Genomic DNA, 12,989 nt, shown 5'->3' with positions numbered 1-12,989 from the left:
CGGAGGGCAGGCTGGGTGGATGGAGAGGGCTTACGGGAGATGCCCCCATGGTGGGCAAATCTTTTTAATTGTTTCTAAAGATTTTAATTATTTATTTGAGAGATAGAGAGCATGAGACAGAGAGAGAGAGGGAGAGGGAGAAGCAGACTCCCCGCTGAGCAGGGAGCCAGATGCGGGGCTTGATCCCAGGATCTGGGATCATGACCTGGGCCAAAGGCAGACACTTAACCGACTAAGCCACCCATACGCCCCATGGTGGGCAAATCTTAAGCAAGATCATACTGGCTTTTTAGGACACATTTCATTCCACGAGTCTGGGTGCAAGCAATCTCACATTCTTCTGTTTTCCTAAATCACATTGAACGCAACCCTGAGTCTGGCTTCCCAGGATGACGAGGAATTCCATCTCAGGCCATCCCCGGGTTCAGCAAGAGCACTGCGGAGGAATGGGCTCAGGGGAGGTGCTCCCTGTCCAAGGGCTCATGCTTCGTGATGGTGGCTCTCCGTCCCTCCCCGGCTGATGGGGAGTAAGGGCCACTTGTCACAACTCCAAGGCGAGGTCCAGTCCCCTCACTTTGGAGCTCAAAAGGAAGTTTAAAAGCCACCCCCCCCGCCCCCGTTCAGCCCTACCATCTGGTCATAGAGAAGCTACCACCGGCCCCCAGGGAGGTGGCGTGGCTTGCCTAGAGTCACCCAGTGTGTGGCAGAGTCAGAGAGGACCCGTATTTCCTGGCGCCCAGGCTGGTTCCGTTTGCACTGCACACCCCGCTTATGACAAGTGCAGCAGCAGCGTCCTCGGGGCTGGCACTAGGCCACATCCTCCCCAGGTCTGCCACAAACCTGTGCTGAGCCCGTTTCCTCGTCTCCAGGATGGGGGGAGGTGGTGCCAGAGACCCCCGGTGCCCTCTAAGCCCTGCCTCTTGCCCGTGTCCCTAGTCTGTGCCCATCTTGGAGATGCAGCCTTGCAGGTGTGACCTGGCCTCCCTCCGTGTCCATCCACCCTCTGCTTGTTTTCCTCTTGGCCTGCTAGGCTCCTGTCTATTGGTTAAATCCTTTCTGGTTCGACAGACCCTCCCTGCCCTCAACCTTGGCTTGGCAATAAATACAGTTCTCTTTCATGAAATATGTTTTCTCAGTCACTTACCGGTAGCCAAACTCTCCGGTGATTCTTTTCAAAGACACAAATTGCTTACATGTGCCTCGGAAGTCGGAGGCCTCCCAGACTTCCTCGCTCCTGCTCGCTCCTGACTTTCCATTTAAGGGTCTGGCTCCGTAGCCCCGATTCCCTCGTCCTGTTTGGGTAGCTCACCTTTCCTTTAGTGCGTCCAGAGCCCCTTCTGCTGGGGGTGTGAGGCGCTGTCCCCAAGCAGTGGGAGAGACAATGGAAACCGAGGGTAAGAGAGAGGCAGGCCTGGGGTCCATGGCTGGGTCCACGGGAACATCTGCCGTTGACTCCAGTCACGTGGCCCCAGAGCCCTGGTCTGTTACCCCTGGGGATGAAACAGGACTAGTGTGGAGGGCAGAACCCCAGAGACCTGGTTTCTATTTCCAGATCTGCCACAGGGTAACTTGTGACCATGGATCAGCCTTGTCCTGGTGCTGAGCCTGTTTCTCATTTATAAAATAAGCAGATTGGGGGCACCTGGGTGGCTCAGTTGGTTAAGTGCCTGCCTTCGGCTCAGGTCATGATCCCAGCGTCCTGGGATTGAGCCCTGCACTGGGGGAGCCTGCTTCTCCCTCTACCCTTCCCCCCTGCTCGTGATCTCAATCTCTCTCTCTCTCAAATGAATAAATAAAAATCCTTTTAAAAAATAAAATAAGCAGATTGGGATTCTGAAGCCGTGGTTCTTAGGCGGTTCCCTCGAGTGCTGAGGTCCTGGTGAAGATCTCCTAAGGCCTGGCAGGGGTAGTGGAGGTTGCCTGTAGGGCGTCGGCCTCACTCACCCCTTCTCTAACCAGAGCAGCCTGGCATGAATCAAGCTCTCACCCAAGATCTCATTTGAAAATCAGGTTGGAAAGACTGGAAACAACCCCTGTGCTCCTCTTTAGGAGGCTGGTTAATAAACTATAGAATAGCCACGAGATGGAATACTATACAGCTGGAAAAAAGGAGGCTACTGTCAAAAGTAATGATAAAGCAAGATCTCCAGGATATATCAAGTAAAAACAGGGAGATACAGAATGATGTAGAGTATGTCATTTTTAATATAATTAGAGGGGGAGGAAAGAAGTAGATCTGCATCTGATTGATTTGCATAAAGAAGCACCAGAAAGATACACGTGGATCTAATGGAATAGTCACCTGTTGTTGGGGAGGAAGGGGAGGAAGGGGAGGAAGGGGAGGAGGAGGGGGATGCAGCCACAAGTAAAAGTGATATTTTTTTTTTTGAAGATTTATTTATTTATTTCAGAGCGAGCGAGAGAGAGAGAGTAGGGGAGGGGCAGAGGGAGAGGGAAAATCTCAAGCCGACTCCCTGCTGAGCGCGGAGCCCAAGGTGGGGCTCGCTCTCACGACCCTGAGATTGTGACCCGAGCAGAAATCAAGAGTCGGACACTTAAACGACTGAGCCCCGCAGATGCCCGGAGAAGTGATGTTCTTAAAGCACGGGTACGATCCTGTCTCCCGATGCCAGACAGGAGCAGTGAAGTCACAGCTCCCAGCCAGCCACGCAAACCACTAGGGTGAGCAGCTGATGCACTGAGAGCCCTTCTGTGCCCCCAGAGCATGCTGGTTTTCACTCTCAGGACAGTGCTCGATAAATTGCATGAGATAGTCAACACTTTATTATAAAATAGGCTTTGTGTTAAACGACTTGGCCTAACTGTAGGCTAATAATGTAAGCGTTCTGAGCATGCGTAAGGTAGGCGACGCTAAGCTTATGGTGTTCAGTGGGTGAGGTGTATTAAATGCATTTTCATTATATGATATTTTCAATTTACAATGGGTTTATCAGGATGTAACTCCACTGGGAGTCGGGGAAGATCTGTATAGCTTTTTATAGCATCTTGACTTTGATATATTACATTTTCAAGAAAATATAATTTAAATTTTAAAAATATACCAAATGGGAAAACAGGAGTTAGAGGGAGACTCAGCTGGCGAGAAGTTAGGCGGATGGAAGAGCTAAGAGGTGCCCACAAATGCCTATCTCGAAAGGCAAAAGGGAAAGGAAGGGGCCTTGGGTCTCGAGGCCTGGGGAAGAGGAGCCGTGGCCCCAGGTCCACCTGCTCGAATGCCACTGTCTCCCCAGCGCTTTTGCACAGTCAATGGAGAAGGCCCCTGACGCCCAAGCCTCCCGCCCCATCCTTGCTCGCCTGCCTGGCCTGGGCTCCCTGTCTCCTGGGGTGGAGGCCAGCGGCTGCCCTCATCAGCTGGCCAGCCAGACCGGCACCCCCCTGCACCCCCACACCGGCCAGCAAGCCAGAACCTCCTCCACGCAGGGCTGTCTCCAGCAGACGTCAGCCCCAGACTGTGGCCTGAGCCGCATCCAGAACAGAGCTCAGGGCACAGATGTTCCCATTCTCTGGCTCTGGACAAGCTTCTTGGAAAAATCACGGAGCCAGCCTTCCTCAATCCACCTTTGAGTGGCGAGAAGAGGGGCCCTTCTCTCCTGCGGCTGTAGGCACCTGGCTGCCCGCCCCGGGGGCCTGCCGCCGGCTGCTGATCCATGCGGCCCTTGTCCGCGCCTGGCTCCTGTCCGAAGGTCCCTGTAAGGAGGCGGGTGGGCTGAGCGGGGGCGGCGGAGGCTCCAATCAGCCCCTGTCTAGGGTCTGCGTTCATTCTGGCTTTTTCTGGCTGGCTCACCAACAGGAAGTGGTCTGGCTGAGATGGGGACGCTGGGCAGGACCCCTGGGTGGGGCACTGCAGCAAGACTGGGACAGACATGAGTCCAGGACAGACTCTGGACTCAGAGAAGAGGGGAGGGGCTCAGCGTTTATTGAGGTGCTATTATGTGCTGAGATTTGCAGTGAGACAGACTTGTATTCAGATCCATTAATTTGTCGGGGAGTAACTATATGACCTTGAGCAAGTTCCATGATGTACTCTCTGAGCCTCAGCTTCATCATCTATAAAATGGGGATGACAGCAGTGATATCCCTGAAGACAAAATGAATGGGATAATAAATCACCTAGTCAGTCGGTACTGAAAAAAATATTGGCCACCCTCCCCCTCTTGAGTACAAAGTGCAAGGCCAATGCCAGGCAAGGTTTAAGATCCTGAACCCAACTGCTTGGGTTCAAATCCCAACTCTGCCCACTTACTAGCTCTGTGATCTTGGGCCAGTTGCTTAATCTCTCTGTGCCTGTGAAAATGGGGACAATGCATATACCGTCCAGAGGACGGTGAGGAGGAACAGTGAATCCCGAGCAGTGCCTGGCATGCAGTGAGCACTGTACGTGTTACCTCTTGTCGCTGTTTTGTCCACAACTGCCCCACCACAGCAAGTCCGTGGGGACCCTGTTTTAGCTGACCAAACATGGGAGCTCTAATCTGAGGGTCTCTCCTGGAGCCAGGCTGGGCTGGGGAGAGTTTACCCCAGTTGGTCTTTCCTGGGTCTGCTACTGACCCGGGGTGGGAGGGGAGGAAAAGCTCAGTTCAACCCCAATCCCCTCACTCCACGCCAACCACCATCTGTTTTTCATAAATCCCTCCAGTGGTTTGCCTGGGAAAGACAGTGAGTTTCCTTAGGCCACAAAGCCCTCCAAAACCACCCATTTGGGCAACCAGGCTGCTCATGGGGTGGGCGGGTCCCTCTGGGCCTCCTTCCCACCCTACATCTGGCCCTGACAAACCTTAGGGCCACCGCCACCCTCTTGGCACAGCTGCCAAAGAAGGTCACTCCCCTTATCCTGGCTGTAGCCTGCCCGCACCTCGGGCTCCCGGCTGCCCACTGCTGCCCACAGCTCACCATCCCCCAAGGCCGCTTGATGACCGCAGTGGTCCAAGTCCACGCTGATCCAGGGACCAGCTGCCCGTCAGCCCCGAACCACTGGCCCACAAGAGCACTCTCGTTGCCAAAGAACTGGGACTGTTCTTTACGTGAACCCCCACATAAGAAAATGTGGTTCTTTCTGGTGCCTCAGGCGGTCGGAGGGGCTTTCAGATGGTTCCTGGACCCTGGCAGAGGTTGGCGAGGCCCCAGATCCCTCCGGCATCTCTCTCACCCTCTGCCCCACTCCCACAGGGGCCTGGGCTCCCCAGCTTCCCTTCCCCCCCCCCCCCAGACTTGGTTAAGTTTTGTTCTTGGTGTCATCCAGAACTTGCCCAAACATGGGCACATAAAGACACGGTTCTCTGTATCTTCAAGCAAATAGCAGGGCGGCCACCAGCCCACTGGTAGGAAGCCCTTACTTCTGTATTGAAACAAGCCCTGTATGTTACGGGTACATTATTATGGTCCCATTATGAAACAGGATGCAAAAGTCTGCACTCACTTTCAAGTAAGACATGAGGCTTCAAAGATAAACACTAGAATATAGATCCACCAAGTAGGGATTTTGTCTCTTCTGTTCAGTGATGTGTTCCCCGGCCCACGGCAAGTGCTTGTTGAATGAATATAACACAAGCATGCAGCCTGAGGCTCTGGGCTGGACCTCCTGACAGGGATACCTTCTATCCTTTCTGCCTTTAGGGGAAATATGTGAGAATCACTGGGTCATGCATTATCTCATTTAATCCTCCTTACAACCCTCTGGCTTTGCGCAAGGGGCATCGTCACTGAGGGGAAAACCTTGAGCACCTGAACTGTCCCCCCCATATTTGAGGATGTCCCCGTTGTGTGAGTCTTGGTGGGAGACAGGGCCTCCCTCTCAATCAGAAGCTGAAAAAGCCAGGTAAATGTTTGACCTGCCCCCACAAGCGGGACTGGACACACACCTAAGCAGTAGGTCCAGATACAAGATCAGACCAGAGGTCCCCCTGCTGGGACCAGCATGAGCCAGTGCCACGGTGCCTGGACCAGCCTGCCCTTGGCTGTGCCCTGGCTGCCCCTCCTTCCTGGTCGGAGCCCGAGCTGAGCCTGGTCCTTCCCTGGCAATTCTCCAAGTTATGCAGCATCCTTCTAGCATCTATGCTTAAGAAATGTTGTCTGCAGGTTGTAAGCAAGAACCTTGGTGTCAGGGCGCCTGGGTGGCTCAGTCAGTTAAGCATTTGCCTTCAGCTTAGTTCATGATCTCGGGGTCCTGGAATCGAGTCCCACGTCGGGCTTCTTGCTCAGCGGGGAGTCTGCTTCTCTCTCTCGCTTTACCCCTGCCCCCCCACCCTTGTGCTTTCTCTCTCTCAAATAAATGAATAAAATCTTAAAAAAAAAAAAAAGAAAGAAACTTGGTGTCATTATCCCCATTTTGGGGATGAGGAGCCAGGCTTAGGGGGGCTTTGACTGAGCATAGTACTACTGTGTGCCAGGCTGTGCTTAGTCCCACTTTGGAGGGTTAGACACGTAAGGGGGCAGTTTCAGTAAAATGTGATGGGGGGGTACCAGGCCCCCCACCCCGGAAGGTGGAGTGCCTGGGAGCAGCAAGGGAGGCTTCACGGAAGAAGTGGCACAAGTTGAGACTCAAAGGGGAAGGAAGAGGAGGAATTTTCTAGGTGTGGTGTGTTCAGGGTATGGCGAGTTACCCTGCAGGCTGCAGTGAATGGTTCAGGGGGGTCGTGACAGAAGGAGGTGCAGGGGAAGGTGGAGGCCACTCACTGCCTTATTAATGAGTCTGGATTTTGGAGCCATCTTCCCAGTTACAAGTAACAAATAGATTTGGGCTAATTTTAACAGAAAAGGGACTCATTCGAAGAATATCTGGTAACTCACAGACCTGAAAGAAAAAAAAAAAAGGAAAAAAGAAAAAGGCTCATGAATTAGGTCTGGAAAAGAACAGGGACTAGGAGGTGCCAAGAGTCCAGGTAGAGCGAGCTTCTGGTTTGTCAGACTGCTACTGCTGTGACTACTGCTGGAATCTGCAAGCAGGATTCCTGCAGCCCTGAATCAAGCCACCCGAGATTCAAAGCTTCTGGAGAGGCACGCCTGGGTGGCTCATTGGTTAGGGGTCCGCCTCGGCTCAGGTCATGATCTCAGAGTCCTGGGATCGAGCCCCGCATTGGGCTCTCCGCTCAGCAGGGAGTCTGCTCGTCTCTCTCCCTCTGCCCCTCCCCTCTACTCATGCTCTCTCTCTCCCTCTCTCAAATAAATAAATAAAATCTTTAAAAAAAAATAGAAAGAAATAAGGAGTGAAGCTAAGCGAGACTGTAGGTAAGGGCCCAGTGGAGGAAAATTCACATAGCCCAGGGGAGTGATGGTGTGGTCATGAGCTAAGGCAATGAGGATACCAGTGAATGCAGGAGATATTTGGAAGATGGAATGTTTAGGATTTGGAGAATGTTTGGACCTGAAGTGGAAGAGAGGAGGGGCTGAGGTAAACCCGGGTTTCTGGCTTACGTGACTGGATGGATCGATGGATAGATGGATGGACAGACAGATGGTTGGAATCATGCAAGCAAGATAAAAATACATGAGAAAGGTAAAAGGGAATGATGACACTCTGCAGAATTTGGGGACCTGCTGGGTTTGAAGTGCCCATGGAGAGTCCCATTGGACAGTTTTAGAATTTAAGAAAGAGGCTAGTGAGTCATCACCTAAAGGGACAATTGAAGTTATGGACATAAGTAAAATCGCCCAGGAGACTAGGCAGAGTGAGAAGGGGGCATGGCTGAGGAGGAAGAGCTGAAGGAAACACTGCTCTTGAAGGGGTGGGCAGAGAAAGAATCTGCAGAGAAGTAGGTAACAAGCTGGAAAGAATCAGGAGAGGCTCGTGTCCTAAAAAAAACAGAGTTCCAGGACCAGATAGCCAACATGGTCAAATGCTACAGAGGAGTCTCAGGGGATAAGCCCTGAAAATCAATCAATCCATTGGATTTGACCATTTGAAGGCATTGAGAGAGTTGGTTAGAGCTCTTCCAGCAAAGTCCTTAGGACAGAAGCCGATGCATTGGAGAGGGAGAAGGAGGAGACTCTTGGTAAATACATGCTTCTCCGGGGGCAAGTACTGGCTGGGAGGGAAGGAGAGGTGTGGTAGTAGCTGGAAAGGAGCCCAGGGTCAAGGGACCATAGATGATGAGCGTGCAGGGGGCCCTTTACTACGTCTTACCTTCATTCCAGCAGATCATCCGAATATTGACCCTGAGTTCCAAAGGGGAGAAGTGGTTTTTAACACCCAAAACATGAATCATGATGATAGTGGATGACATCAGTTATGTACATAGTAGAATATGTCTATTTGTTATCAAACAGTGAAAACAGTCCAACTTTGGGGGGGCTCAAGACAGGAAATAAAGACAAAAATAGTAAAGGGTCTTATGACCACCTGCCACTCTCTGTGGCTTCATCAGCCCATTTCTGAGAGGAGTACATTCATATTTCCAACTATTACCATTGCTGGATTGGTTTCTCCTCCTCATTCTTCCAGTGGTTTTTTTTTTTTTTTAAGTCTTTTCTTTTTTTTTTTAAGATTTTACTTATTTATTTGAGAGAGCAAGTGAGAGAGAGAACACAAGCCGGGGGAAGGGCAGAGGGAGAAGCAGACTCCCCGCTGAGCAGGGAGCCCGATGTGGGGCTCGATTCCAGGACCCTGGGATCATGACCAGAGCCGAAGGCAGGCGCTTAACCCACTGAGCCAGCCAGGCGCCCCTCCTTGTGTTGTGGTTTATTCTTTCTTGGTTCTCAGCTTCTGTTCATTTGGGTAACTTTCAGGTAGACATACTTTCTTCAAAGGCCTAGTGATCCATCCGTTGCGGGCTCCTCAGATTGCTGAGTGAGGCACTAAAATCCTCATTGGGAGAGCTTTCTATTGAGTGGGAAGCGCTTGTTTGTTGACTGTGGGCCACACTGTAGGGTAACGAAGCAGGAGTCCAGCTGGTTCACTGGGAGCCCCCATGGCAATATCTGTAGGTCTTTGCCATTAGCTTGGTCGGTTTCCTCAGAGAGAAATCCTGACTGAAAGCATTTTGGGGGTAGAGTATGGGAAGGTGGACAAATGTGAGAGGGGTCACTATTCAGAATGCTCCCAGTCCACCAGGATGAGTGCCTCGCTTTCCACCAGGGTGAGTGCCTTGGACGGGTGCTAGGAATTTAACTGCTCCATATTCAGATTTCCAGCCTACCCTCCTGTTTGCAACCTACTGTTCACTCCTGCCCATTACTTCTCTACTCTTGTTCTCATTTTTCCCTAACAGCTCTCTTGGGGTATACAACAAACTTTGGCATAAAGGGTGCGATTTGATCAAGTTGGGCATATCTATTACTATGGACTGAATGTGTCTCCCCAAAATTCCTGGGTGGAAACCCCCGGTATGACGGTATTTGGAGGTGGGGCTTTTCGGGAGGTGATTAGGACATGAATGGGGAGCCCACCCGAATGGGGTTAATGCCCTTATAAAACAGGCCACAGAGAGCTGGCTCACCCCTTCCACCGTGTTAGGACACAATGAGAAGACTGTTGTCTCCAAACCAGACCCTGAATCTGCTGGCATCTTCATCTTGGACTTCCCAGCCTTCAGAACCATGAGAAATAAATTTCTGTTGTTTACAAGCCACTCCATGGACACAGTGTGGACTCTTTCCTCATCTGACTTAATCTATTCAACATAATCATTCTGAGATCTCTTTCTATTATGTGTCCTCATAGTTCATTCATGTTTATTGTAGCTGTATATCACAAGTTATTTATCTACTCACAACACATTGATGGACACTGTTTCCAGATTGGGGCTGTTACAAATAAAGTTGCTATGAATGTTTGCATACAGGTCTTTATTTTTTCTTTTAAAGATTTTATGTATTTGAGAGAGAGAGAGAGAGCACAAGCAGGGGGAGCAGCAGGCAGAGGAAGAAGGATAAGCAGACTCTCGCTGAGCAAGGAGCCCGATGCAGGACTCGATCCCAGGACCCCGGGATCATGACCTGAGCTGAAGGCAGATGCTTAACCGATGGAGCCACCCAGGCGCCCCTGCATTCAAGTCTTTATACGGACAAAGGCTTTCATTTCTCCCAGGTAAACCCCTAAAAGGGGAATGGCTGGGTCAAATGGCAGATGTGCAACTTTCAAAGAAATTGCCACTGTTTTCCTCAAGTGGTCGTACCACTTGATTTTCCCACCAGTAGAGTATGAGACTCTTCCAGTTGTGCTGTATCCTCTCCAACACTTGGGGCAGTCAGACTTCCACATCTCAGGCATTTTAATGGCTGTGTCATGGTATCCTGTGTTTTTAATTTGCATGTCCCTGCTGACTGATAACATTGTATGTTTCATGGTCTCATTGGCCATTTTTGTATTTTTGGTGGGGGAAGGGAGGAAGCATTCATTCAAGTCTTGCCCGTTAAAATTGGGCTTTTAATAAGAATAAAATTCTGGGGTGCCTGGCTGGCTCAGTTGATGGAGTGTGCAACTCTCGATCTTGGGATTGTGAGTTCAAGCCCCATGTTGGGTGTAGAGATGACTTAAAAAATAAAATCTTTAAAAAAAATAACATTCTTCTTGAGTTGCAAATGTTCTTTATATATTCTAGATACAAGTCCTTTGATACGTGTGTTGTTATTCTTTGCCTCTGGTAGATCTTTATTATGATTAAAGTTCCTATTTGGTCTTTTCCCATTAGTTCAGTTTTGCAGCCTTTGGCATAGGAGTTAAGTTCCACAGATATCTCAGTGTTCTTTCCTGCAAGCTCATCGTTGACCTTCTTGGGAGCAATCAGCTGCCCCGGCTGGCTCTGTCTTTCTGGGGACAGGGCACCAGTCCCCCGCACACACTCCTTCAGGTAAGCCAGGAGGGGGCCCACCTCAGAATGGAGCCTCTAGCAGTGCTGGGCTCATTACCCCCTGTCCCCTTGTGTCAACCCACCTCCCGGCAACCCTGAGCCCTTACAGTGAAGTTTCTACCCAGTGAGAGGCAACCACCCTCTTTCATAGAAAGCCCCTCCCCAGCTGGGGTTGGGATGGTACCCCTGGCTTGTTCTGTTTTCCTGCCCTCGAACAATGATGGGATGAGCAATACTCTGCCTCAGATGTGTGAGAGAAAGAAGACATGGCTAAAAAGTCCTCTCTCGGCCCATGCGAGGCCGCCATCTTGTCTGAAACCTAAAGCCTCTCCATGTTATTAATCTGCTCCTCCTCATCTCTTTAACAATTTATGTAAGTCTAGTTAACGCCAGCTGACATGATATTATATATTTATTTGTATTTTATCCATTTCCTGTACTAGAATGTAAGCTCCATGAGGGCAGGAACCAAATATTTTGTTCTATCTTCTCTCCAGTGCCTAGAACAGTGCCTGGCACATACCAGGTGCGTAATACGTATTTGTTGACTGAAAGGAGTCTTAGGGCCATCAGACTGGATGAGAGAGAGAAGGTGCAAAGAGAAGAGATGGTCAAGGCCCACGTCCTGAGGAACTGCAGAGGAGGAGGGAAACTCACTCTAGAGAAGTTGAATTATGTGGAGAGATCTAATAAGAGGAGAACCTAAAGATATCTTGAAGTTGCCAATATGGGGTTCGCTGGTGATCTGATGAGCACAGTTTCCATGGAGAGGTGGGAAGAGAAGGCAGAGTTGGGGGTTTAGAGCAAATGAGAGGTGAGAAAAAGGAAAGAGGGGGTGGGGTGTAGATGGTGTTCAGACGCTTGGGGCAGAAAGCGTGCCTAGGACAATAGCTGGGAAGGTGGAGGAGCAAGGGTTTTCTTTTGTTGGCTTTTAAACTGGGAGATGCTACAGCAAGCCTTGCAAATACACGTGCAAACAATATTGGTTCAGTTCCATTTTCCAGTGTCCTGTGCTGAAGGCCAGGACCCCTGAGGCCTGACCCCACTCTCCCCTTGGCCTGGGACACTTTCCTCTCCACATCAGCGTGGGGTTTGTGCTGCTCTAGAAGGAGAAGAGATCGGGCTTATCGTTCTCCTCCACAGGTGACGAACCCCAAGCATCTTTTCCCCAGAGATGAATTCAAGTCCCGAATCTACCCCTGCACCACTGAGTGACTCTGGCCAATGGCTTGCTTGTCAGCGCCCTTCACCTCATCCCCAGTGCCACGGTGTTGGTGGTGGGGCCTCTAGGAGGGAGTCAGGTCATGAGGGTGGAGCCTTGGGAAGGGAATCTGTGTCCTTAGAAGAGACACCAGAGAGGTGGCCTCTGTCTCTCCCAGGTGAGGACACGACAAGAAGATGGCTGTCTGCAAACTAGGAAGAGAGCCCTCACCAGACGTCAGATCTGCTGCCACCTGGAGCTTGGACTTCCCAGCCTGAAGAACTGTGAGATATAAAAGTCTGTTGTTTAAGCCCCCCGATCTTTGGTATTCTGCTATAGCAGCCCAGACTGCTAAGACCCTGGCAGGACCACAGGAGGCTCCATTGATTTCGTTGGAGTGTTTCATAGCTTAAGGGGCAGACCCCACAGGGCTGGACAAAAGGTGCCTCCTTCTCAGAGGACCAGAAACAGCTTGTCTGGGCCCCCCAACCCTTGCCAGCACCCCACCCGCACTCAGAGCCCTGATGCATCTTTGTTCGAGGCAATCTTTCATGGAGCACCTGTCTGTGCCCAGCCCTTGGCATCCTTGCCTCTGACCCTTGCACCAGGTGGGGATTGTATCTGCAGATCGGGAACAAGAACCTGGGACGGGCTACTGCTCAGGAGCGCCCAGGCCGGAAGCAAGCGAGCCAGGGCTGGCCTTCAGCCTGCTGCCAGCCAGGTCCTGCCCTTCTGTCTCTCTGCTGAAGAGAGCCAGCCTTGGTCTGGCGCTTCTAACCTTTTCCTGTCCCTTAGAGGGAAGATGCTAGCTCACATCGAAAGAATTTTATTTTAAATCTGCCCCTCCTTTCTTTAGACTCCAGCTGGTCCTGGGTGCGGTGAGATCTGAACAGCCAGGTCCTACCTGCTCCCCCATGGCCCGAGCTCTTCTTTCAGACTGAGGGTCCTGGGTGGGGGGCAGCCAAGCAGAGCTGCTGCAGACC

The sequence above is a fragment of the Leptonychotes weddellii genome, chromosome 9 (assembly GCF_054177405.1).
Source record: "Leptonychotes weddellii isolate Sample4059 chromosome 9, ASM5417740v2, whole genome shotgun sequence".
In the NCBI taxonomy this organism is placed as follows: Eukaryota; Metazoa; Chordata; class Mammalia; order Carnivora; family Phocidae; genus Leptonychotes; species Leptonychotes weddellii.
This window is presented reverse-complemented; position numbering follows the sequence as displayed.